The sequence below is a fragment of the Oreochromis aureus genome, linkage group 3, assembly GCF_013358895.1.
Source record: "Oreochromis aureus strain Israel breed Guangdong linkage group 3, ZZ_aureus, whole genome shotgun sequence".
Classification (NCBI taxonomy): Eukaryota; Metazoa; Chordata; class Actinopteri; order Cichliformes; family Cichlidae; genus Oreochromis; species Oreochromis aureus.
Window position 1 is genome coordinate 10,469,616 of NC_052944.1, and position 5,628 is coordinate 10,475,243.

Below are 5,628 nucleotides of genomic sequence, written 5' to 3' on the forward strand. Positions count from 1 at the left end.
TGACCTTGGGCACCAAGCTCTCATCGAACAAATATCAGATCATATACATCATCAGCAGGTGAACCTGAGGCTTTGAGCAGTTTCCATTTGTAGTTCACAAAACAGGAACGCTTTATTTTTATTAGTAAGTATTTGACTATGGTGTCCACAGTTATCTGTTCTGTTCAATCTACACCATAGGTATATCATAACCAGAAACTCCTCTGAAAAACCTGTGATATACCCTATGTTGTAACCTATAACATTGTAACCCATTTTATTCCTAGATCTATATGAATACAATTCTGTCCAATTTATGGTCTCTCGGAACATAAAGACATTGTAGCTTTTTTTTTACTCTTAGATCTATATGAATAAAATTTATGGTCTCTGGGCAGATGAATACAATAGTAGTTTGAGGTTACAATCCACCTGTGCTAACCTGTGCTTCCATTAATTATAAAAATTTAGATACATTACTAATTATAGATAGTGTTGTTTTGTACCTCAGTGAAACATATACAGTAATGTCCAGATGGGAGTTAAATATTGAACAACTTTCTAAATTTACCATAATATCACATCAGTTTTTATTTTTATATACTTCATACCCCACCCCATCATTATGGGTAACAACATTTTCTTTTCCTCCAATACTAATTAAAACCATTTTCCAATCTATATCTTCTAAATAATGATACACTAAGAACCTGTTTTTGCTTGCTTGTGCTTCAGTGGGACTCTTTATTGTTCCTCATTTTAACGTAAGATATCAGTCTTAGCTAAGAAAGAACGTGACACATGTTGTGACAAGCTAAACTTCAGAGCTAACAGGACACACCCACCTAGAGGGAAACACAGTACTGTTGTTGTTTGCCCTCTAGCCATCCTTTGATTTTAATTTAGCCAAAATGCCAGACAGTTGCTGTGCTAGATGTGATAGGTGTTTATTTACAGCTGTCAGAAGGGCAAAGAGTATAGCACCAACACTTGAATACACTTCTCCTGATGCTACCTTACAGGCCACATCGTATGAATCCCTGCTTCTCCACAGCAACCATGGCTGTCAGTCGTAGCTCATTTAAACGGTAGGAACGCTTTGCCCGACATTGAAAAATACTTGGTCAACTTTACTGTTATACCACAACATAAATCTGACAAATTAATGCTAGCTGAACTTTTCTGCCCCAACACTGCAAATGTCCAAGTCAACAATATGTAGGATTTACATGTGGTAGTTTGTTTAAGCTATGTAGCACTGACCTTTGCTTTAACAATGAACATTTCTTTTGTTCTTCTCCAACACAGTGGAATTATTTACATAATCAGACTGAAAATACATGTTGCTGTCTGTACTTGCTTTCAACCTCAGTACAGCAGGTGACAGTAAAGAAGATTTGAAACTACTGGCTAAGAGTAAATGTAGATTTAGTAAAATTGTATTTACATTGGCAACAATGACATCTGTTTGCTGTAACTGGAGGTCACTAAAACGAATATTGAGCTGGTGTGTAACTTTGCAAAAATAATTTTGGACTAGTTTTCTCTGGTCGTCTGTAATTGGAGCAGTAGTGACACTTTTCTTTGTAACCCACTGACTGTCTCACTGATGCCCATAACACAATGTAGGCTTGACTCTCTGGTATCACTCTTACACACAAAACTTAAAGCATTTAACACAAAATTTGATGAGGTTTACACTCATTTAGGAGATTGTCAATTGTCAATCTCAGTCAATTGGCCAGGAAAAGCTGTTTGTTAGCTATTAAAAAAGACCTCTGCAAAGTCATCTTACTATTCATCACTGATAAAAGGAAATAAAAATAGCCCAAGGTTTTTCTTTTGTGCTGTACCCAGGCTAACATGGAGTCAGTCTGTCTGAGGTTTTAACTGCTGAATTTGCATGCATTTCTCCTGTTGTCTAGAGATATTTACACCAGAAGTGTCAATGAGAATAAAAAGAAACCAAACCCACATTTGTAATAAGATGATCTAATTATTGGATATTGCTTCTCTTGAATGTTTATTTAGGCTTTCACAGTTTTTTTTCCCTACACAGAAAAGCTGCCTGTTTTATCATCTACTCGAAACCACAGGCTGTTTCTATTGTGACAATTTTATGAATTCATACTGCAGTTTGCTGCTCTCTGCTGATAGAAGTCAAGGGAACTCACCCATATGTCTCTTTCTTTCTGCAAATTAGGATGTCCAGTGTAAAATGAAAATGAAAAGTAACAACTCTACCCACAGGTGTCTCACAAACAGCAGCCAATAGCCATTCATTACACTCTGAGCAACAATTCACTTCCCTTCTGAACCAATCTGGTGGCAGCATACACAACAGTTGCCTGTGGCCCTCTTTTCTTTTTGATAAAAAGTCACTGTGGCATCGTCCCTAAATATAGTATGTTTAAGGTATGTTAGTTATGTTTAACTAAGTTGTATGTTTAAAATATAAATAAAAGACAGTATGCAATAACTTGCAAATCTCATAAAACTGCATTTTATTTGCAACAGAACACAGAAACATAGCATGTTTAAACTATTTAAGTAAAAAAAGAGAAATAATTTTTTTTAACAAGCGAGGTACAAAGAAATTAAGTGTATGAGTCAAATTGTAAAAGACAGCATAAAATCTTTCCAGTCATGAAGAAAGATATATATATCTAACTGACACACAGCACTGTCTGCTACCACATCACACGTTCACATGTATTTGTATTAATTGGTATCTTTGATTCAGACATTTGCACATGTAGTATGCACAATATACAACTCAAAGTTTGATCCAGGTTCCACAACGAAATACTCGATGTTGTTCAGAAATATAGGCGATATTTACTGTTTCATTAGAGATTCTGTAACAAGAAAAATGCAACTTAACAGGTGTCAGGATTTTCATCTCAGTTGTGTTTAAACCATGCACCAAAAAAGGGCCACTATGAAAGGCGAAAAACTAGAGACTATCTGGTAGCAGCATAGATCACATTTGACCCCATTTGGTTTCTTTTTGCTTTCGGCTGAAACGTTACTGTAGCATAGTTCAAGTCATCATTGTCTCGACTCTGTGAAAAGAACATTCATAATGAATAATAATTACTTATAAGGTGATTATTTGCTTAGTAAAGCATATGTGCAATACAACATACAGAGAGTAAAAATAGATTTACCATAATACATATAGCAACACATCAAATGTTAATTTGTGGTATATGAGCTAGTTTTGTTTCGGCCTTGTCAAAGTACAAAAGTACATTTTAAATTTAGTCACCTCACTTTGGTCCAGATTTCGTTGTTCTTTAAAAGCTAGGAGGCAAAAACATCACAGTTACTCTGTCTGTTCAGTAGAGCGCATTATGAAGATTAAATACAAGAAAAGCTGTTGCAGGTTTTAAAAAGTACCTTGCTGAAGTTTCCTGTTTTGAACAACCAGACCAATGATGACCATTAGGAGGAAAACAGACAGAACACCCAAGGCGACGCTCGTCAGCTTAGCTACAACGTCAGGCTCTTCTATAAGAAAAATGCAGAAAATTAAAACCACCAAAACTTTTTTTGGCTTTCAAATCATGTGCACGTGCACAATAAAATACTTTTTTAAGAACATCTTACGTTTACATTTGCTGTCCATGTCATCTGCAGGCTCATCGGTGTCTTTTGAAAATAAGACACTGAATTTGTTTTTATATTAATTCAATAATAATAAAACTATACCACATCCACATAGTTGTATATGCAATGCAATAAAATACATTTTTAGCAATATCTTACGTTTACATTTGCTGTCCATGTCATCTGCAGGCTCATCGATGTCTTTTGAAAATAAGACACTAAATTAGTTTTTTATTGATTCAATAACTATAAAAATATAGAGCATCCAAATTGTTGTATATGCAATGTAGGAAGAGTAGCTTAATTATAAAGAGAAAGATTCAAACAATAGGAACCAAAACAAAACAAAGACTACAATAATACAATAATCTTACCACCAACGTTTAAATGCATCACACTGAAAAGTAGACGTCCATCATAAAATCCACAGAAATACAGCCCAGAGTCAGATTGATCCACTCGCTTGATTTTGAGGAAAACAGTGGAGATGTTGGTTGTCATTTCAAATTTTCCATTTTGAAATCCATCACTGTATTTAACCTCACGTTTAGAAGTTAACAAACGAGAGATACAGCTGACTGTGGTACTGTTGACCAATCTGAACCAGAAAGTCAAAGAGTCCCATTTGGAGTTGTTAGTGCACTGCAGAGTCACATCTTCACCTGGCTGGACCTTTGTGGTCTGAAAATCAGAAGCTGAAATGGAAATCCCCCCTGAAACAATGGGAAAAAAACACAAACAAACAAATGTTCTTTAGAGACTTACTGTAAGATAACATGATGGGGAATTAAATATCTCTAAATACTAAAGTTAGTAATAAGCAAATGTAGTTGATGATATGTTAAACAAACAATAATAAGTTAATATTGATGTTAAGTGTAATAAACTATACTTACAGAAGCTACAGAGACTTAAAGCTGTTATAAAGATGAAGTTCATCGTTGTGTGTCTAATGCTCTGCAAGTCCACAGTTGGTGTGTTCACTAGAAAGGTTGCCCTCAGTGTACTACTGTGAATGCGATAGAGGCGGAGTGTCACGTTTTGCTTAAACCATTTCAAAGGGGCCATGTGAGCTCTCTCAAGACAGTGTTTATTCCTGTTCAGCCATTTTGTAGATAGTAACATCGACCCACACATTACTGTTAACAAGTAACAGCTAATTTAATTTAATCTTCATTTCATTTCACTTCATTTCCCAAGATGAATATCTATTTGATTAACAACTTTTTAAATACAGATGTTTGCCAACAGGGTCAATAAAAACTTAAACATGACAAAATAAGAATATATTAGATGTGAGCAAACAGGTCAGTAACCGCACCTTCATTTAATTAACCTGCTAACCCTGATAATACTAACGGGTTTTAGAGCTCTAGCATGTTTGGATCACTTCCTCAAAGTCCTTTCTTGATACTTAGAAGAATTTACTCCAATATTCAAAATGTTATTTTGGGAATGAAAAAAAGGTCATATGGATTCACCCAAACATTTATTCCAAACATTCTAACCTGAGCTTTGTAGCAGGGCACCTCAGTCAACCACTGCATTTCTGTACTGAAAAATCAAGTGTTGTGAGAACTGCAGAAGGCGGATAACCAGCTTCTGTCTTCAAATAACTGGGCCTCGCATCGTTAACTAATGATGTCAAAGAGTAATAGAGCATACTTACAGAAACAAGAAAGAGCTAAAGCTGTTTTCACGTTCATCATCGTGCACATGACTGCTGCCCTGCAGTGTCCGCAGATGGTGTGTTCACCAGGAGGGGTGCTCTCAGTGTGATAAATGTGGTAGAGGTGGGAGTTTTGTGTTGCTTTCAAAAGCTGGCAGTTGTTACAATGCTGATAGTGTCAGGGTTGGCTGTGTGGCAGGCAAAGGTTGCACCCTAATGAAGGACTCAGAACACAAAGGGATGAAGAAAAGGAGGGAGATTTATTGCTGTAAAGTTAGAAACTATAGCTAAACACAAAACTGTGGAACTGGAAACTAAGAACTGGAAACAATAAGCTAGAAACCACAATCAAAGAACAAGGAGTAGCG